The sequence below is a fragment of the Hyaena hyaena genome, unplaced genomic scaffold, assembly GCF_003009895.1.
Source record: "Hyaena hyaena isolate Hyena2069 unplaced genomic scaffold, ASM300989v1 scaffold_708, whole genome shotgun sequence".
NCBI lineage: Eukaryota > Metazoa > Chordata > Mammalia > Carnivora > Hyaenidae > Hyaena > Hyaena hyaena.
This window is the reverse complement of record NW_024081341.1, coordinates 749930-771769: the sequence shown is the minus strand read 5'-3', so window position 1 is coordinate 771769 and position 21840 is coordinate 749930. Positions and strand designations below refer to the sequence as shown.

General features: G+C 46.7%; 1 protein-coding gene across 2 annotated transcripts in view; it reads left to right on the top strand.

Moving 5' to 3' along the window:
- Positions 1–21840, top strand: part of UBASH3B (ubiquitin associated and SH3 domain containing B) — a 140851-nt gene that overhangs the window by 66109 nt on the left and 52902 nt on the right. The gene's annotated exons all lie outside the window — the stretch shown is intronic.

Below are 21840 nucleotides of genomic sequence, written 5' to 3'. Positions count from 1 at the left end.
AAATCCTGAAAAGCAGAGGCGGGACCAGAGCGTGCAGGAGCCCTCTCTCACCCAGTGCCTGCCAATGCTCCGTGACCCATATCCTGCGAGTATTTGGAAGCACTGGGCAGTGGTTCTCGCACTTGGGACTGCAGAGTGAGCTACTCAAAGGCAAACAGGCCCCGGCTGCCTGCAGCTCGCGCTGGGGACATCATTCTGGAGAGTCCAGAACTCTCAAGATGAAGGCTTATTGGTTTTGACCTTACGGCTCTATTCAGCTGAATGGTTTTCAGGATAAGGTGTATGAGAGGTTCTAGTTCATAAAACCACAGAGAAGGGCTTTCCGTTCTGCTAAAATGAGGCCAGGACCTTGTCTGACTCTGATTCAAACAAACTAGATGTAAAAAGACATTTAGGAGGCAATTAGGGAAACATTAATGTGGATTTGATAGTCAGTGATATGAGGGGATGATAGTAAATGTTAGGTATGAGAATAGCACAGCGATTGTGTTAAAGAAGAAAACAGTCATTAGCGATGCACACAGATGTCTGGGTTGTTTTTATAATATTGTTGGGGGAAAAAGTCTTTATGAAGACTTACTATAGTAAGTGTTTTGGGGTGAGATGGGATGATGGCTGGAGTTCGCTTTAAAATATTCTGGGTTGGGGGAGTGGCGCCTGGGTGGCTCAGTTGGTTAAGCATCTGACTACAACTCAGGTCATGATCTCACAGTTTGTGGGTTTGAGCACTGCATTGGGCTCCGTGCTGACTGTATGGAGCCTGGAGCTTGCTACAGAATCTGTGTCTCCATCGCTGTCTCTGCCCCTCCCCTGCTTGTGCATGCTCTCTCTCAATAAATAAAAAATTAACATATAAAATAAAATGAAATAATATTCCAGGGGGGAAAAGTTGGGGAATAGACCAGTGGTTTGACAAAAACATTGATCATTATTCATTTTGAAGCTGGGTGGTAGGTAGTGCAGGGGTTGGGGTGGGATTGTTATACAATACTCTCTGCTTTTGTATATGTCTTGAAAATTCCAGAATAAAAAGTCTTTTTAAGAATAGGGCCTGGGTGGGGCTCCTGGGTGGCTCAGTTGGTTGAGCATCTCACTTTGGCCTACGTCACGATCTTGCAATTTATGAGTTCAAGCCCCGCTTTGGGCTCTATGCTGACAGCTCAGAGCCTGAAGCCTGCTTCGGATTCTGTGTCTCCCTCTCTCTCTTTCTCTACCCCTCCCCTACTCGCACGCTGTCTGTCTCTCTCTCAAAAAATAAACATCAAAAAAATTAAAAAAAAAAAAAAAAAGAATAGGACTTGGGTGTCTACCCTTGCCCTTCCTACTTACAGCGAGCCACCCCCTCTACCACCCGACAGAATTGACGCTGGCACTGAGTGGCCGGCCAGATCAGGATGAGGGTACAGAGGCCCCAGAGTAGTTGGTCTGAGTTCCTGATTATCTGAGAGGATACCTGGAAGGACTAGAACACTTCCTCTTCAGTACATTTGTCTGTGTGATACCACCAGTGACCAGCTCACCCTGGCCTCTGGAAACGGCTGCCTCCTCAGCCAGGTGTCATCTCTGGTGTTTTCCATTTCTGCTGCAGGTTGGCCCTTCTGACCACCTCCCCACCCCTCTACTCCCAAGCAGCCCATCCTGAGGCAGATTCTCTTGCTGAGCAGTCACAAAATACGTTACCGATGCCGCACCGCAGAACTTAGCTCTTTAGCATGTTGTGATACACACATCTGTTTCCTTACCCCTCTCAGTCCGTCTCTGTCCCTTTCATCTCCCCCACACCCCCACCAGTGACCCTGTCCCTACTTCTACCCGCTGATAGTTCTGCAGAAGGATCTGCAGTCACCCATAGCCTCTACGGTGTAGGGATTTCACTCGTTCTAGTTCATTTCACTTTTTTCTCTTTTATGTGACTCATTCATGAAGCTTTTGTACCTGGACCTGCTCTTGGCCAGAAGACTCCATTCTGGTCTTACGATGGCCATGCCCTTCAGTATAGATGAAGACCCCTTAGGTTTATGGAGATTTGCTTGCCTGGGGCCCGTGTCCCCCTAGGTACTCCCTCCCCCCACCCCCAACAAACACACTACATATGGGGTATTGGAGACTCAAATGACTAAGAACTTGTTTCTAGGACTTCTTCCTCATGTCCAGCCTCCTGAGAACAGATACTTCTAACCCTGAGAATGACCAAGGCACAGCTATTCATGGCGGTACACACAGAATTTTGACATACTCCTGAGGTGTCCATCCACATGCATGTGGGGCCCCTCTCTGTACCCAAAAGAGCAAGGGGCAGAGTATAATGTGGATGGGGACACACTGCAGGTAGAGATGAATCAGGGGTTGTTGGCTGCCATCTTTTGCACAGAACGCCAAGCAGTTTGAGAAATCTATAACCAGGCCGTTACGTTGTATTTGTCAAGTAGGAGGGTAAGACCTATTTACTTGACCAGTTTGTTCACTTGATTTATTACTTTAAAACATTTAGACAGTGGGTATCTGGGCCTCCCCTGCCCCCTTTTCCCCCTATGTCCAACATGGGGCTCAAATTCACAATGCTGAGATCAAGAGTCACATGCTCTACACACCGAGCCAGCCAGGCTCCCCTGGGCTTCCCTTTCTACTCTTCACATTTTAGGCATCAGTATCCTAACCAAGACTCAGGAATTTTGCTCCTGGCTGGACTTCATCTCACCTTAAGGTACGGTTATGGTCTGCCCTGGCATTTCCCGCAGCTTGTAAAACACAACCTGTGAAGTCCTTTTGTAGCACACTTATTTCCTGTGTTTATAATGGAGAGGAAATCATGGTTTATCTTCCCACCACCCTTCTTCCAGCTTCCACAAGCCTCAGTTATATAAGCTGACAAGCCCATTTAAAATCACCTTAAAGTGAGGGTTGTCTGAATTTGCCAACAATGTTATCCTAAAAGTCTTCCCTTGAAATTTCCTCTGCCCATTCAAAGGGCCTGGCAGTGTTCTGGACACCATTTGATGAGTATTAGCCATGAGACCTAAAAATATGAGCTATTTTTTTAAGTTTACTTATTTATTTTGAGAGAGAGAGAGAGAGAGAGAGAGAATCCCTAGTAGGCTCCATGCTGTCAGGACAGAGCTCAGCACAAAGCTTGATCTCACAAACTGAGATTATGACCTGAGCAGAGATTAAGAGTTGGACACTTAACTGATCAAGCCACCCAGGTGCTCCAAAGGTTGAGCTATTTTTAAAATTCTAGTTTCCCCAAATGGCTCCTTCTCTTCTAATTAGTGCTGGAATTCTGCCTTCCCTCCTTCTCTCCCACCTGTGAAACATTTTCATGTCTTTCAATGAGTTCTGTTGAAATTTCTGACTTATTATGGTATACCCATCACTGTACCTACATAATATCAAACGGAAGGTTATAAAGGCCTTTGGCCTATCAAGGTCAATGTCTCCCACCCACATTGGTTATACAATTGGCCTTTCTCTCTTTAGGGACCCAAAGCCTTGTGCTAAATAGGAATTGAGGAAGGAAGGACTGTGGATATGGAGAATGAATGTAGGGGTGGGGTGAACAATTGGTGACTTCTGGGGTGAACGAACAGAAGATGAGCTCCCCTTTGCACTAGGAAACTAACCTTAGCTTCCCACTCAGTCCATTTCAAACCCAATTAAATTTTAATCCAAATCATCATAAATGCAAAGTGCTTTCTTCAAGCTCCTTTATTTCTGGAGCTCCCTGGTGCCCAGTTTACTAAGTGCTGCAGGAGAAGACATCTGGCAGTGGCTGGGTATTGACCTTGGTAAGGGGAGTGTTAACATCCCCAAGTATGTCACCAATAAGTTACTGGAAACAAATCCCAGCCCTCCAGTTTGCTTGCTTATGCGGCTCAGGCACCTTGCACCAAACCTCAGGCCCAATTCAAGTTTCACATGGGCAATGGCTGCCATTCAACATGTTTGGCTCTTGTCTCCAAGAGGGTGTCAACAGACAAAACCTACTTTCTGCCATCGTCCTTCATTTGGAAGTGTATTCATTCATACAGTTATTCCACAAGCATGTACGGAGAAGCTTTGTGCTAGGCTTGGGGGAAGGGAGACTTGTAGGCTTTGACTTTAAGGGTGCCCAAGGTATGCAACCAGATTATCATAGTAATGATAGGAGTATATGAAAATGGAGGTATGCATAGAAGCATATTAACACAGCAGAAGTAGTGTCTTCATGCCTGGGAGAACTGGAAGAAGTATCAGAGGAGGTGACATTGACTCTTGGGTCTTGAATGATGAACAAGAACAGTGACAGCTGAATTGGACACTTGAAATTTAATTTCTCCTCTCTTGAGATTTGTACTTCCAAAGCTTTTGGTCTGCATGAGACCAATTTGGCCTGGAGAGCCACTTGGGGCCTTGTCTACTGTTGTAGTAGAGAGCGAGAACAGAGAAGAGTTTAGGATGGCTAAGCCGGGGGGAAGGACTATGCCTGGCAGATGGGGATTACCAAGGAGAAAGGAAGGAGTTCAAGGCTTCACCCCACCCATTTGCTTGGGCGGCATTTGTAGATTTACTGGTTGCTGATGGCTGCCAGTATGTCACTGGGATGGGAACCAGCTGTCCAAAAAGGCCACTGGGAACAGTTGTCAGCACACAGGTCATCTGGCTCTGATCAGCATCCTAAAGACATGGCGTGCTTCACATGTGAACCTCACTACAACCACCTCCTTGACTTCACATCTTGAAATAACTCCTCATCACTGGATGAGTATTTTAAGATGCAACTCTCATCAAGAAGTTTCCATTAAAGCAATTCCAGTAGAGTGAATAATCATTTCCCCCCGCTCATCAGACATGTTTGTCTTACAGAATCATGAGTTCAATTCTTACTTTTATAGCTGTATCTCAAAACAAAACAAAACAAAACAAAAAAAAAAAAAAACCCTCAGAGAAATGATCTTACATCTGTGTCAGAAAGTTTCCCTCTGCATTTTCAGATCATCTTTTCTGGGTCAGCATTTCTCTTTCCTTATCATGGTTTTTTTTTTTTTTTAACTTCCTGTTCCCTATCAAGCTTTATATGAACTCATTTTGTCATTTCTTAAGCTATTCAGGAGTGAGCCTTTCCCCTTTTTGAAGGCCAGTAATTTTTCTATACCTTTTACTTACTGTGTATGTGCAAAGGTCAGCGTTATTGAGAATGTTTTGACAACCCTCAATTATTTGCACTTAAGGAATTGACTAGAGGAGACTGCATAAATTATCAGCAAAATGACATTAAAGCAATCACATGGATAATACCAATGGCATGTATTCCCCTATTTGTTTATTTGCCCTTCAGATGTACTTAAGATCTTATTTTTAGCACACTAAGCTGCTTTCATATGCAATTCTTATACGTATAGTAGATGGGCAACAGAGTTTACAGTGGATAACCCATCAGCCTGTGTGTGATAGAAAGCTAGAGTAATATAACTCTTCTCTAACAAGAACAACTTGTCATGAAGAAAGACTAAATACACAGTCTTCTAGTTAAGGGAAGGGAAGAAAAGCCCAGACCGATAGGAAGGCCTATTCCGCCAACCTGACTCACAAAGACCTAGATTTATTCCTTTATTTATTCAGCATTTATTGAGCACCCCAGTATAGGACAGATGTTGAAGAGTCAAAGAAGTAAAAGACATTGTTTTATCTTCTTTGGGTTCCGTAAAGGAAAATACAGCTTAATGGATGCCCGGACAGATCTATGAGGTCCTGATGGGAACAATTAAGCCTACTCTGTTGCACCGAGAGATATTTGAGCTGGATATAGAAAAGTATGTAGAGAACATGTATGTGTGGAAGTGGGGGAGCCACTGTCCAGGCAGAGGGGGGTCCAGCACATGCAAAGACAAGGAAGGAAACAATGTATCGAAGGAGAGAGAGCATTCAGGGTTGTTGAGATGTAGGGGGCCTGGAAGGGAAATGGCAAGGTTGAGGCTAGAAGGGTGGATTTGGGCACCATCATGGAGCACCTCGGATGCCATGTGGAAAAGATTATATCTTGCAGGTAACAGGGAATCTGAAGGCTTAAGCAGAGGTAATATGGTCAAATCTATGTTCTAGAATAATGACTCTGCCAGCAATGAGGATAGTGTACAAGAGAGACGAATGACTTGGGGAAACCAGGATGGACTCGACAGGTAAGAAACATTATGGCCCAAGTCAGAGGAGGTTGCTGAAGGAGCAAAGGAAGTGCAGTCTGCCATACTCAGGATGCTTTGGTTGATGAATGGGCACAAGGAAGATGGGGAAGTCATGAATGTTTCCTAATTTCTATTTATTTCACTGGTACGACCAATGTTTTGACGTGTACAGTTACAAACTAACGTCTGCTAAAGCCCAGCCTTGGCTGCTTCTCTGTACTCCTCCGTTTCCTTTCTGAAATGACAACTCCTTTCTAAAGGTGTTTTGGGACACAGCCTCATTCCACATTTCTGACTTTTTTGTTTGCGGACTTATACAGGACTTAGGCTTTTAGCTTTTTCCTCTTTTTAAAAAAAATTTTAGGGGCGCCTGGGTGGCTTAGTCGGTTGAGCGTCCGACTTTCGCTTGGGTCATGATCTCGCTGTTCGTGGGTTCGAGCCCCGCGTCGGGCTCTGTGCTGACTGCCAGCTCAGAGCCTGGAGCCTGTTTCAGTCTGTGACTTCCTCTCTCTCTGACCCTCCCCTGCTCACGCTGTCTCTCTCTCTCTCTCCCTTTCCTAGAAATAAATGAAACATTAAAAAAATTTAAAAAAAAAAAATTTTAATGTTTATTTTTGAAAGCGAGAGACAGCACATGAGCAGGAGAGGGGCAAAGAGAGAGGGAGACACAGAACCTGAAGCAGACTCAGGCTCTGAGCTGTCAGCACAGAGCCCAATGCCGGGCTCGACCTCATGAATGAGCCTTTGAGCTGTGAGATCATGAACTGCACTGAAGTCGGCCATGGAACCAACTGAGCCATCCAGGCGCCCCATCTTTTTCCTCTTTAATTCAATAAACATCATTGGCACGAGGGAGGATGAAGACTGGGTATTCTTCCCCAAGAAACTCTTTTCATGGTGGGAAAAGACCTGTAAAACAGCAAATACTAACCAAGGCCAAATGAAAAGCAAAGGACTGTGGGAGCACAGAAGAAGCCAGGAGGGACTGAGGAGGATTTCGCAGCAAGGGTTTGCACTAGGCTGTTCATTTTTACTGAGCATCTAACACATACCATGTAGGTCTCTTGGCACTGAGAATAACAGCCAAATATATATACATTATAAGGAGGAGGAAGAACATTAAATAAGTAATTATAAGCAGGATGAATACTGAAAAAGGGAAATATGGGCTGTTAGCGAATAAGTAACTGAGAGATTAGTCTGAGGTATCAGGGAAAGCAACGTGGAAGATGGAAGGTGAATAGAGATACCGGCATAGGGCAGTGTTCCTGAAGAGAGAAGTACGTGTTCGCTTGCTCATTTGTGGGGAAATGAGGCATGTTCAAGGAACTGAAAAACCTCTAATGTAACTGGCATGTAAGAGCAGGGAGAGTGACCCAAAGGAAGGCTGGAGGGGCCAGAATAGATCATACAGTCTTAATTTCCAGGTTACGGTTCTGGAAATTTATCCTAAAGGCCATAGGGAGCTATTGAGGTAGTAAGCAGAAGAGTGGTGTGGTGACTGCATAACTGGAGAATAAATTGCAAAGGGCAAAGCTAGAAGGAACCAATCTGTTAGGATACACCATCAGAATAGTCAGACAGGTGACGGCTGGTTAGCACAAAGAGGGCACGGCAGACTGGAGACGACAGGTGTGTAATTTAGGAGGTACACCTGGACAGGGCTTAGTGATTAATTGGATCTGAGAAGGAAGCAAGGTGGGAGAAGTCACCATTGATCTTGAGCTTATAACTTGGGAAATTGGATGGATGATGTGTTGTTAACCAAAAGAATCTGGAAAGAAGCAGGTTGGGAGTAGGGCAAGGCGAGTTTGCCATTTGAATACGCCAGGTTTTAGTACAAGCAAGATATTCAAGTACAGATTATACATTCAAGTACATGTTATGGAAGCCCAAAGGTTAAGAAAGAAAAAGATGGCATCTAGGGATTAGGGCAGGCTTGGGAGGGAGAGGTGGGAGTTCTAGCCCAGCAAATGGCTCAGATCTCCTACAGAGATATGCACAGAATGTGTAAAGGGAAATGCACAGATTCTTGAGGAATACCAGCACCTAAAGTGCCTGGGAGGGGTCAAGCTTACAAAGGAAGCTGAGAAGGAATAGCTAGAGAAATCTGGAGAAAAACCAAAAGTGTATAGAGCCAGGGAATTAAAAAGTAGAGAGTAAAGGGAGTGTCAGTAATGTGAAATGCTCCTGAGAAGTCCCAAGAGACTGAAATTTGAAAGCCCATTGACCAGACCATAGTGATCCAAATTCTCACTGCTGTTTACTGAATCACTGAATTTTGCACTGAGCCTCGCCTACACATGGGAGTGGATTGTTCCGTATTCAGATCAGCACCTAAATGTTCAGTAGCCATTATTTTTTATATTATTTCTGGCACGAAGAACCCTAGAGCCGTTTTTAGTGGTGAGGTGCCAGATTACCAAATTACCGTAGATTTTAGTTAGAAAAGTGAGATGGAGGAAGTTGGGGGGTGGGGTGGGGATCATTGAAATGTAAAGGAGGAGTTCACAGGGAGGAAGAAGGGAAAGATAAAGAAGGTGCAATGGCTTTCAGTGAGAATAAAGGGAACAACAGTGGACAGGCATGTGCCAAAGAAGCTGAGGGGTGGAATTACATAGCATGACAGGAACCTAGTTAAGTGTGATGGTTGTGAAGAGGCAGGGCAAGTTCCGGGGGGGAGCAGAGCCTATAAAGAATGTAACATTAATGAGTTTGAGTATTTGAATTTTTATTTCATGAATGTAAGGGAACTGCTGACACTTGTAAAAGAATACATTTAGCTCACCTTGTTTCAGAAAATTAATAGAAGAGAGAAGGATGGATTATAGCAGAGAAAGATTTAGGTAAATCTATCCACCCTGTGATGGTCGATAGGAGAATTTTAAGACCGAGCAAAAATCCACTTGCAAGCGTTTAACCTTGCCTTGGTCATTTGAACTTGCTGGGACTCAGTTTCCCCGTCAAGAAAGTGGGGATGATGCTGTTTACCTCTGAGGTTCTTTTGTTTGTTACATTTTATGTCTAGTATCTAGGATGGTGGTTAGCATGCAATGAACTCTTCAGTCAATGTCCTTCCCATCCCTGTCTCTCCTCCCCTCCCACTCTTGGTAGTGTACCTGAAGGTCTTGCTTTCGCCTGATTTTCAGAAGACCTAATTTTACTTTCTGTCCTCTACTAAAATAAAACAACAATCGCGTCTTCCAAGAAGTTTCCTTTGAAGAGTAGGGCTATCATGTCATCCCTGCTCCCTCTCTGATTCATTTGCTTTGTACCAATTTGTCTTGATGCACGAATGTTTGTGTTTGGGGCTAGGCAGTGGCTCAAGAGTAGCCCTTTCCCATAAAGCTGTGAGGGCATTTACCTACAAGATGGATGACACATCCATCCTGGAAAGAGAGCAAAACCCTGAAACCATTCCCCTAATTCTTCTCCCAATTTCTCTTTTTATCCTGTCTTCCATGACATCTGGTCTGGTTAAATTCATTGCCAACGTGAAATAACGGGTTTCTGGAAAAGCTGTAATATGGATTATATTTCTCTAAAACCATATGCTCTATACATCCCAGCATCCACACGGATGCCATTTGATTCCATTTTGTTTTATTCATTCAATAAATATTTATTGAGTGTCTGCTTGGGCGCTTGGCATCTATAGTGAGTGCAAAGAGGAATAATATTCGCTCTGCATTCTGAATGTTCCCAGATTTTGTGGCAAAGCAAGACCCCAAGATATAATAGGTTCAGTAGATTCTGGCTGCGCTAAGTAGGAGCTACTGACGGGCTTTAAAGTGGGTGGGGGATGGGCAGCTACAAGAAAATACTTTAGCAAAGCTGGTATTTGAATGAACTCTTGATGTGGGAGCTTCATTTTCCCAGGGAAAAAAAATGGGGTGCATGGGCTTTCCTGACACGTTTCTTGATGAAACAGCAGGTAATTTGAAAGAGGACGTTTGGCCCCGAGAAGCTTGAATTATCTGTTGTTCCAGGATGAGAATGCCCATAAATGTTCACTAAGAGTCAGTATGGGCCAGGCACGGTGCTAAGTGCTTTGTTTCATTTCATTTGGTTCACAGAACAACCCTTAAGAGGCAGGTCCCAGTACTGTCCCCATCTTACACAGAAGCTAAGTGATGCTTAGAGAGGTTGAGTAACTTGCCCACGATCACCTCATGGCACAGCTAGGATCTCAACATAGGCCACCCTACTTGAGGGTCTGTGGACTCTGAAGCATCGTGGCAGGCGAGCTGGGTGCTGCCCCCTGCAGGCGGTGGGGCAGCAAAGCAGAGGGCAGAGGGGGCATGAGGCCAGACACAGCGTTAGTAGGTCCATCTTTGTTTTTTGTAAAAATGGAACTGCATGAATTTTAAGTGAAATAGGACGCTATATAGACACTTTTTTTAAAGTTTATTTTTATTTTGAAAAAAGATACAGAGAGCGAGTCAGAGAGAGGAGACAGAATTCCAGGCAGACTCCACGCTGTCAGCGCAGAGCACAGAGCCCCATGCGGGGCTGGAACCCATGAACTGCCAGATCATGACGAGAGCCGAAGTCAAGAGTCAGACTGACCTAACCAACTGAGCCACCCAGGTGCCCGATACGTGTTTTTAGCCTAAGTCCTGTTTTAGTGGGAGATCATTGTGTAAATGAGACAAGAGGTTAGGGACAAGAGACCTAACTTAAAAGCCGGTTGTTCTTAGAAATTTTGATTCCTACTTACTTGAAAACAGCTACTGACACCCTTGATTTTTAGTCATCAAAGTCAATCCCAACAAGGTAAAAAGTACTTCGAAGTCGTTTACTCTTTTCACCTTAAAAATTATCAAATGTGCCCTCCAATTAAAAATCAAGAAATGAAGATGGGCTTTAACCTCAGTTAGTTTAAGGATGAAAAGTTGTGACAGAATTCAGATTTCTACAAAAAAAAATAGCTGTTGAATATACTCTCTGGTCACAGAATATTTTCATGCTGTGAGTTTTGCTTTGCTTTGTTTTTTGCCTCAGAGTGAATTTTAAGAATCATGAATTTGACTGTAGTACCAATACATTCATGAAGCGTTTCAGAAAGGAAATGAACCCAAACAAAGAAATCGACCACAAAAATAGCATACTTGTGCTGGTTGTTTACTAATAAACAAACATCGGGTTCATGGCACTGTTCAGCTGATGTGTATAGCTAGGGACCGAGCCCTTCACTTTTAGAGCTAACTCCATTCATATAGTGGTTTTTCAACCTCCCAGTACCCAGGACCTACATTAGTAATCGAATAGTCCAGATTTGAAACCTTGGTCGGACTCCCAGTAGGCGTGCTGATCTCTTTGGCTGATGAGACTCTGTGACGCTTTGCTTGGAAAAGCACAGACCTATCGCAGGGAACCCAGCTGTCCCCCTTCCCTCCCTCAAGGCCCCACGAACATGAACTTGCTGAACTTGGGTGGCCAGGCTTTTGGAGTGAGCAGCCCAGTTTCTTTCCCTCCCATGGGTTCTGCTTCCTGGACCCTTTTGCTGACCGGCGAAACCAGCCAGCCTTGAGCAATTCCTTGGTGGGTGACCCAGCCCAGTTCTTTAGGACAACTTCCCTAGGACTACTGTCCTCCCCTCTGGCCCAGATCTCTTCTGGAACCGGGGCCGCATTCACCACCCACACAAGCTAGGGTTTAACCTCTCCTGTCAGACACCAGAGCACAACCTTGAGAAGCTGCTCCCCAGCCCCAGCAAAGACAGTGATGACAGACCCTCAGAGTCGGTGGGACCCAGGGTCTGTCTAGGCATCCGCTTTCTCACTGTCAGTCAGCCAGGTCTCTAGGGTCACGTCTCTGGCCTCAGGGAGCCCTGAAGCCTCGAAGGGTCAGGAGAGGCTTTCAAGAAAAGGATGGGACTTGGAGAAAGAGAGATTTGGATGGCATTCCAGATGGGGGCGGGGGGTGGGAGGGAAGACAGGCCAAGGAACAGAGCAAGAAACCCTCCCGGGGGCAGGAGACTCTCATTGGAATCCTGAAGATCTCCAGGAAAGGAAATTCTAGGGCATCCACTGAGTCGAACCCATCCTTTTTCCTGTGACCTGCAATGTCCCATTTTATGGGTCCTGGCTGCTCAATCTGTGAAACCTGAAAGGGGAGGGCGCTGTGGAAATGAGGTTGTGGTCTGACGGAAATGCTAGCCTGGTGGGAAAATCCAGCCTGGTCTCAATTTGTTTTTTTTTTTATTTTTATTTTTATTTTTTTGGTCCCCTTCTGTCTCCTTCCAGCCACACGCATGCTATCTCCTGATTTTATTGTCCTGGGTTGGCCGGGAAGGGCATCCTGGGGACACCCGTCCTCTGCCCTCCATGGCACCCTCTGGCAGGAACACAGCAGCTTCAGTGAGGGCTGGTTTCCTCTACAAGGTCACTGCTGAGGGAGAAAATGGTTTTACCCCTTCTCTCAGAGAGCCAGAGAAAGCGAGAACAAATGTCATTTGCCCCCAGAAATGTCCTGTAAATATGGCTTCCCCTCAGTCTTTCTCTGCAAGTTGTTGGCGTCAGCCCCAACCACCTGGGGCAGTTAAACTGTATAAATGGACCTACCCCCTCTTGGTGCCAGGCTGTCTAGGATGTGTGTGTGTGTGTGTGTGTGTGTGTGTGTGTGTGTGTGTGTATGGTTTGCTGCATGTGTGCTTGATGGAGGAGAGATGGGGTAAAGCAGAGACCTCCCTGGCTCAGGCTGTGCTTGGTTGTTCACCAGCCTACGGGTGTGCTTTGTGCCCCCTCGCCCTTCAGCCTGCCTTACCTTCACTTTTCGCCCTGGCTGTTCTGGCATTCCTGGCCATCGTAGACATGCCTTGGTTCAGAGCCAGGTGGGAGAGAGGACTTGGGACTGTCTTGGAAAGGAAGAGTTGAGGTCAAAAGGTCTGCTTCTGGAACGCTGGCGCACGTGGCTTACTCTCAGGTTCCACCTCTGTAAAATGGGCACGCCGTTCGCCACCTCGGAGGCCGTCCTGAAGACTGAAGGACACGCTGATTGGAGACAGCTTTGTAAAACATCAGGCGCTGCCAGGGTTTGAGACTAGAAAACCCGGTAAACTGCATGTTAGAGTGGAGTGGAGACGGGGCACCAGATAGAATATTCCACTGCAAAGGTGCGTGGCTGAGTGAAGTAGCAGAGGGCCTGAGGGTCGAGGGACAGCGGCACACAGGAGTCAGTCCTGGAGGGCTCCTGAGGAGGTGGTTTCCAAAGAAGGGGCTCTGCGTTGGCAGGCAGGAGGGCATAGGGTGCTCCTTTCTTCCTCGCAGAAAACCCATGGCCCAGGGAGAGATGCGTCTCCGTCACCACCTGGCCAGCTGGATAGTTAGACCCAGGCCCCGGCACAATGCTGCTTAGGAGCTGGGCCAGGCCGGAGCCCTTCCTGTCCTTGGAGACCCGACTCTGGCAGGCAATATCTCCTGCCCGAGTCCCGCCCATGCACCTGGGCCCCTTTGCAGCAGCTCTCCCTTCACCGACACCTCCCCCCTCCCCACCGAGGCTTCCTGTTTTGAAGTCAACCAATAAATGGAAATGTGAGTGCTGTCACTTTAACAGCTCAGGCTGTGTGTAGGTGCGCACACGTGTGCACGCCCCATGTGCATGTGTGTGAACCTGTGTTATGGGAGTAGGAGGAAGGTGCGTGAGGATATATGTATGGGCGAAGGGACAAATGTGTGTGTTTGTGTGTGTGAGCGTGTATTCTGTGTGAGTACATAGCCATGGGTTGTGTGTGATCATATATGTGTGTGTGTGTGTATGTGTGTGTGAGCGTGAGTGCATTGCATGGCCTGGCGAAGGCGGCTGAGGCAGAGGGCTCACCCTCACAGGGGATGCCACTGCAAAGGGGCATGGCTGAGTGAAGTAACAGGGGGCCTGAGGGGCAGGGACAGTGGCTTGCAGGAGTCAGTCCCTCCCACTGACTGGGGGTTTGCCCGCCCAGCAAACCTGGGTGCCTGAGCGACCAGAGGAAGACCCACTGTCTGCAAGCCTGCAGAGGATGATTGCAGAGGCCTTTCCTGTCAACTGGAAAACTCATCTCTCAGCTTGTAGAAAGATCTTTTTATTAATTTATTTTTTAACGTTTATTTATTTTTTGAGAGAGAGACAGAGACAGAGTGTGAACGGGCTGAGGAACAGAGAAAGAGGGCAACCCAGAATCCGAAACAGGCTCCAGGCTCTGAGCTGTCAGCATAGAGCCCAATGGGGGGCTTGAATTCACAGACCACAAGATTATGACCTGAGCTGAAGCTGGATGCTTAACTGATGAGCCACCCAGGTGCCCCAAGATGTTTTTTTTTTCCCCAAGTTGTAAAGCAGAAATAATTTCTTACCAGTCCAAAACTGGCTTCCTAAAGAACTAGAGCATAGTAGAGCGGTTTCAGCCCCCTCACTTAGAGGGCAGGCAATGGGTCTAGACCCTTTCTCTACCCCAAGTACCTACTGTAGTTCCTGGCAGCCAACAGGAAGTATTTATGGGGTGCTTACTGTGTACCCCATAAAGGCTATTGAGAGTCAACACAGATCATTCTAACATCTCTGCCCTCAGGGAGCTTATAGTCCCTGGGGGGAGACCATTGCAATCCCACAAATATGTATGTAAATATGGCAGTGCTCTTGGCATAGGATGAAAGAATAAATTGCGTTTCTTTCCTTAGCTTTTTAGTTGCGGCTCTGGCTTTTTCTAGCTATTGGCAGAGGGAAGGGCATAATCAATATACCTTTTCATACTGAATGTTGTCACTCGGATAATATTATTGACATATTGGTCCCCCCCGTGAGACCATGAACATGGGTAAGGTGTCTTTCGCCTCCCACGCCCCCTTCCTTTAGCCCATTGTTGGCCACCTTGGACCTACAAGTCCTTTCCCTCTTTTCCACACTGCTCTTCCTTCTCCCTTCTTGTCTGGATGGCAGATTCCACTCATCCATCAAGGCCCAGTTCAAGTCCTGCCCACTCTGGGGGCAAAGTTAATCTGTAAACAACCGTGTACATGCATCATTGAGCATTGTGATTGTCTTCCGTCCCACCTGAGCTCCTTGCGGCCAGGAATTATGTCTTGTCTATCACTGAATTTCCCAGAGCCTGGCACACAGCCCAGACCTTCTCAGATGCTGAGCACATGTGGGATAGATGAATGGATGAATGAACGTTCCCTCTCTCACCTTTATGTAATGAAGGGCACTAACCAGAGGCCTTTTAGAATAAGAAGTGTAGACCAAGGCCCAAGGACCATGCAGGAGATGGAGTCTGAACAGTGGTTGATGCTGGTTCTGAGCTCCTTTCACACTTTTTAAGGGTGTTTAAAGATCATCCTTATTGGGGCGCCTGGATGGCTCAATCTGTTAAGTATCTGACTTTGGCTCAGGTCATGATCTCATGTTCGTTGTTCAAGCCCCGCGTCGGGCTCTGTGTTCACAGCTCAGAGCCTGGAGCCTGCTTTGGATTCTGTGTCTCCCTTCTCTCTCTCTGCCCCTCCCCTGCTTTCTCTCTGTCTCTGTCTCTCTCTCTCTCGCTCAAAAATAAATAAAAATTTTACAAAATGTTTTTTTAAAAAAGATCATCCTTATTTATTTATATTTTTAAACTTATTTATTTGAAAGAGAAAAGATGAGGAAGAGAGAAAATCCCATGAACCATGAGATCATGACCTGAGCCAAGATCAAGAGTTGGACATTTAACTGACTGAGCCACCCAGGTGCCCTAAGATTATCCTTTTTTAAAACTGAAATATGGTTGACATTGAGAGTTATCTTAGTTTCAGGTGTGCAACATAGTAATTGGACAATTCTGGACATTATGCTCACCATAACAAATGTAGTGGTTACCATCTATCACCGTACAATGTTATGACAACATTATTGACTACATTGCCTGTGCTATACTTTTCATCCCCGTGAGTGGGCTTCCTTCACATATTTATGAATGATCTGGATATTGAAGTTCAGAGTGAAACTTGCATATCTGTAGATGACTCAGAGCTCCTTTGGTAGCGAAGTACCCTGCCAGCGAGGTAGACCATTGAAGGAACTCCTAAGATAGGAGTTGACATGCAAATGGGATAGCGCTTCAATGTGAACAGATTTAAGGCATCGCATTTAGGCAGAGATTATTTGAGATATAAGACGGTGCCTCTCCATGGTTAGCATTGGCAAGAAAGAACAAGGACCTGGGAGTCACTCCATGCAATGAATTTTAAGTTCATTAGACAGAAAAGAGGATATTTCGGGAAACTGCGGGGTTCCAGCGGCAAAAGCAGATCTGCCTCATAGAAAGGTAACAGGTGTGGGGGCAACAGCAGGAAAGGTAGCTAGGCTGATGGGAGCCAGCACAGGGGGCTGGGGGTCAGCAACATCATGGCATGATCCAGGTTAGTATTTTAGGAAGATTGTTCTGGCCTCAGTGGGGGTGTGGGCCAGCGATTGGGGAATGGAAGGGATGGGGCGCAAAAAAAAAAAAAAAAAAAAAATGGGCCAAGAGAACCTCTAAAATCATCCAAGCGAGAGCTTATGCACTGAGAATGGAATGAATGGATGGATGGACCCAGAGTGACTTCGGGGGTGGAATTGGCCTGGGGCATCAGCCAATAAGCTTTGGGAATGTTATTCTAGACATGCAGGACACCCTAGGGGACAGTGCTGAGCCAAGCACCTAGAAGCAGCCTTAGCTGGGAGGGGAGAAAGGCACTAGCAGCATGGGTCCTGGCCTGAGCCTGGCTCTGTGACCTGGCTGGCCTGAGCCCTCCCACCAGGAGCGCTGGGAGAACAAAATGAGATGACCCATGGCTAAGTTCTGTGTAAACAGTAGGGTCCGCTGCTGGGTGATTTGGGCTCCTGCACAGTGAGGGATAGAAACCAATGCTGGAGAAGTTCCAGAGAAGGGCATTGAAGTGACTAAGAGGTTAGACAGGTTTCTTTATAGAGACGTGATGAAAATATTGGAGCTCCCCAGGCTGGAAGAACACAGGGAGTCTGCCAGGGTTAGGCTTCACAGCACAGGAGCAGACAGAGACTCAGACCAACTGCCTGGGTGCAAATCCTGACTCTGCTCCGGGGGCGCCTGGGTGGCTCAGTCAGTTAAGCATCCAACTTTGGCTCAGGTCACCATCTCACAGTTTGTGGGTTTGAGCCCCACGTTGGGCTCTGTGTTGACAGCTTGGAGCCTGGAGCCTGCTTTGGATTCTGTGTCTCTGTCACTCTGTATCTCTGTCTCTCAAAAATAAATAAACATTAAAAAAAAATTTTTTTTAAGCCTCCTATTAGGGCCCCTGGCTGGCTCAGTCAGTAGAGCATGTGACTCTTGATCCCCAGTCATGAGTTGGGCATAGAGGTTTACTTAAAAACAACAACAATAGGAGCACCTGGGTGGCTCAGTCAGTTAAGCGTCCGACTTTGGCTCAGGACACCATCTCATGGTTCATGAGTTCGAGTCCCGTGTCAGGCTTTGTGCGGACAGAGCCTGGATCCTGCTTCAGATTCTGTGTGTGTGTGTGTGTGTGTGTGTGTGTGTCTGTCTTTCTCTGCCCCTCCCCCACTTGTGTTTTCTCTGTCTCAAAAATAAATAGATTAACTTTAAAACATAAAATAAAATCCTCCTATTGCCTTGGCCAGGCTACTTAGCATCCCTGAGCCTCCATTTCTTTATTTGTCTAAGGGATGATTGCCCCGAGCTGACTGTTGTAAGGATTGACTGACACAGGAAGGTAGAGAGCTTCATGCAAGGAGTGACTCATGAGAAGCACTTCCTGTCAGCTTTCATGTTAACTGGGAAGAGGGAGTCTCCTCAGTGAGTCCCCAGATCGTGGAGATGAGGGAAAGAAGGCATCTCTGTGCTTGAAGAAATGCACGTGGCATATAAGAAAAGGTAGAGCACTCACACACAGTGGTTGGCAACTGATGAAATCCTCATTCCAGAAAGCAGTGGGTAGCTCTGAACCCCCATCCTGCAGGTCAGAGGATGGCCAGAGGTGAGGGGCTACCACTCCATTCCCAGCAGGCCCACGCCATGGGTCACTGGTCAGCAGGTCACTGGCGCACCCTATTTGCCACCTACCAAGTTCTTGGCTGTCACTGAGGGATGGAGCCACGGGGAAGAAAGAAAGGAGGGAGGGAGAGCCCTCAGCTTTCTTTGCTGCCAGACAGCCTGGGACAGCTGCGTGTCCTCCTGGTCCCCGAGTGGTCCCCACACAGCGCACACCCCAGCGACACGCGGCGGTATGTTTCTCCTCTCTGTGGGAGGAATAGTCTTTGCTGACACATCAACAGTCCCGAGGTCGGATCCCTTGTGGCTTTCGCTGTCACCTGAAACCCTCCCCTGAGCTACAGCCCAATCATGCCCTGCATATCTTTAGTCAGTCTAATTTGTAGGGCTGGCAGCCTGGAATGTAGTTAACTGCAAATGATACTAATCTCTGAACCGAATTTCAGAGTGAGGCTGCTGCTAAGGCTGCCATAATTACACGGAGCAGATACTCATTACACATTTACTCAATGCTAAGCGCTGCACATATTGGCCACACTCACCCAAAGCCTGGAAAAGAACCACAATTGTTTGCATGTGCATTTGTGCTTTTACATCTTATGTCTGCAGTGTTAACAGCAAGAGTTTACGGAGGGCCCCCGTGCACCAGACACCGTCTATGAAAGCCTCCACACAACACTCGAAGTATTACTACCATCCTCCGGTGCCAGGCAGGAAAACTAGAGGTTAGGTCTATGCAGTAAATGTTAATGAGTGAGTGGTAGGCCAGGATTCAAATCCAGGTCTGTCTCTGGAGGCCATGGGTCTGACCACTATGCTGCCCACCCCATCTCTACACTGTAACAAGAGCTTTGTGATGTCATTATTATCCTTCTACTTTTATGGATGAGATAGCAATGGCCACAGAGGTTCCCTCCGAATCTCGGTTAGTAAATAGCAGAGCGAGGGCTCAAAGCCAGAGCCTCCGAGAACCCAGTGCTCAGTGTCTTTGTTAGCATGACTCTCGTCCCTCGGTCAGAATGCTGGTCTGCTAATGAAACAGGCTTGCCAGGATGGATGCTCATTACCGAGACAGGGCTCATCTGCAGGGCCCCCTTCCTGGCCTATTGCTTGGGGCTGATTGGGAGGGGCAAGGTGTTTTCTCCACTCACAGGCATAACGTACCCTCAGTTACAGCCAAGTGACATTGTTTTTAGGTTTTACCTAAGCCCCCATTCTCCACCAGACTGACAGATGTCTGTTCCTCTTGTCAGCCTCTTGGGAAGGTTGGACTAACAGACAATGGTGTAAACCTGCTTTGAGGCCCTGGGAGGAAAGATAGCGCAGAAAATCATGTTATATAGTAGCACTGAGAAAAGCACATTAAGCACTATGTCATGATTGAGGTAGAGTTGACTCTATCTCATGAGTCAACTCTATGAGGGACAGTATTTCTGTGCCTGGCAGGAGGGGTGAGGACCTGCAGGTAGGAGGAGGAGTTGTATTTTGTGCTCAGGTTATGGGCCACTGCCGTTCACATTTTTGCCTCCTGCTTTGGGAGGAAACATATAATCTAGTGCAGCATTTAGCCACAGGCAAGGAGACTTAAAGTTATTCGCGACAGCATTTATTTCTTAGTAACCCTGTGAATTATATACTACATTCTATAGAGGAGGCAACAGGATCCCCAAAATGTAAAATCCCGAATTCTCTTGCACTGAGGAGCATCTTCGAGGAAGCTGCCTAGATGCTTCTCAGCCGAATACCCTCCACACTAAGAAGCTCCTTCTCTGTCCCTCTGTCCTTCAGTCCATCTATCCACATGGAAGGTTGTTTCAGTCTGAAGCCAGTTGTGGCCCATCGGGGAGATGCTGGCAGGCTGGCTGTCATCAGGCTTCAGAGCCACCAACAAAGTCCACCTCCTGGTTCGAGCCTGCCCTATAATTAGGTGTTCTATTTGGGCCCTCTGTTTATACTCAGCCGGAATTGTTGTGCTGCCGTGGGCCTCACACAGGCCACGGCTGCTGGGTGTAATCCTGTCTCCCCCTCTTCCCCCTCCCGGGGGAGATGGTATTTATGATGAAGGTGCTGAAGTCTGGGGCCACACACCCAGGCCTTCTACAGGGGCTTGGGAGCCTGGGATCGTCATCTGGGATGATCTTACCTCAAGACAAAGCTCTGCTTTTCCCTGGAATACCGTCTTAAGTCCCTGAGCTCCACGTGACAGCCACCATTGCTATACCTCCTCCTAGACCTGGTAGTCTCCAGACAGATAATGGGAGTCCTAGAGCTTTGATCCAGGGTACAACCAATTGCTACAACCAAAAAAAGTCTCGTCTCTACAGTAAAGCCTCAACTAACCTAAAATTTTATGTTCTTTTGACGGACCGAAACTGTAACAACCCCTAAAGTATAACAAATGGGGAAAAGAATTAATTATTATTGTAAACACGAGGTATTTGAAATGTGTGTACTAAACCATGGAATCCACTAAAGGAAAGAAACATAGTCCACCATACAAAGCTAGTTGGATGGAAGTAATGAAGGGGGTCATTTGGAGAAGGCAAATACTCTTAAAGGCTGAGGCAATGAGACTCAAAGGCAACTTGAGGTTGAGGTTAATAATACAAACATCCAACTCTTTACAGTTTTCCTGGTGCTTTCTGTTATATTATCCCATTTGGTTCATACAAACAGATCCTGGGAGACAGTATTATCAGTCCCATTTTATAGCTGAAGAGACTGAGACTCAAAGGGGCCAACTCTCCCCCACTTGCCTTTCTGAATGCAACCTGGACTAGAGCCTGGGTTTATCTTTCCCAATCCTCTGCCCCTTCTATTACATTTGACTACATCTTTTCTTAGTGGTGGTGGTGCTCATATCCCTCCTTGGGAAGCATGAATGGTTGCTCAGAAACTTCTTAGAGAACAAACACTGGGAGCAGTCAGTTTCTTAGAAATCTGCTGTGAATTTTGAATTACTAGCCAAATGGTGCGGACACTATACCTTATTCTCTGCCCCATCCAACCTGCTGATCCACGAATTCAATATATGCATCCAGCAGATTGAGTGCCAGTTATGTGCCTGGCACTTCCTAGGTACTTGAGATCCAGAGTGACCAAGGCCAAGTCCCTGCCAGAATGGAGTTTACATTCTGGAGTCACGCGTTCTAGGACGGTGAGAATGCTCACGTCTGTGCTTGCCAACATGGCTGCTATGGGCATGTGAAATGTGGCTGGTGTGACCAGGAAGTGAATTTTGAGTTGTATTTAACACGTGGCTAGTGGCGAGCATGTTGGCCAGCACCGTTGTCATGGGATGCTTTTACAGGCAGTGGTGAGGGGGATTCCAACTGGTGAGCTCAACTGCCGAGAAAGGCAAAGCAAAAGGGGAAGAAGGCTTTTTCGTGGAACAATGGAGCCTGCCCTTCTGGTGTATCGCTGTCACCCCAGAAATGGAGCCAACCCCCTCTTAGCTTCCTCTCTTCTTAAGGAAACTGTCTTGCTGATAAACTAAAAATAGCACCTCATTTTCCTGAAGAATTATTCTCTTTGGGTCTTAACCACTGAACCCAGAACAGCAATTAGAGGAACCTGACCAGCACGGCTGATGGGCAAGCAGCTGAAGGGGTCAGACAGAGCCTGAAGGGCTTGGAGAGAGTAAATGGGGTCTTCAGGGCGGGATGAAGCAGAGTTGGGGTTGGGATGCCCCCTCAAGAGTGT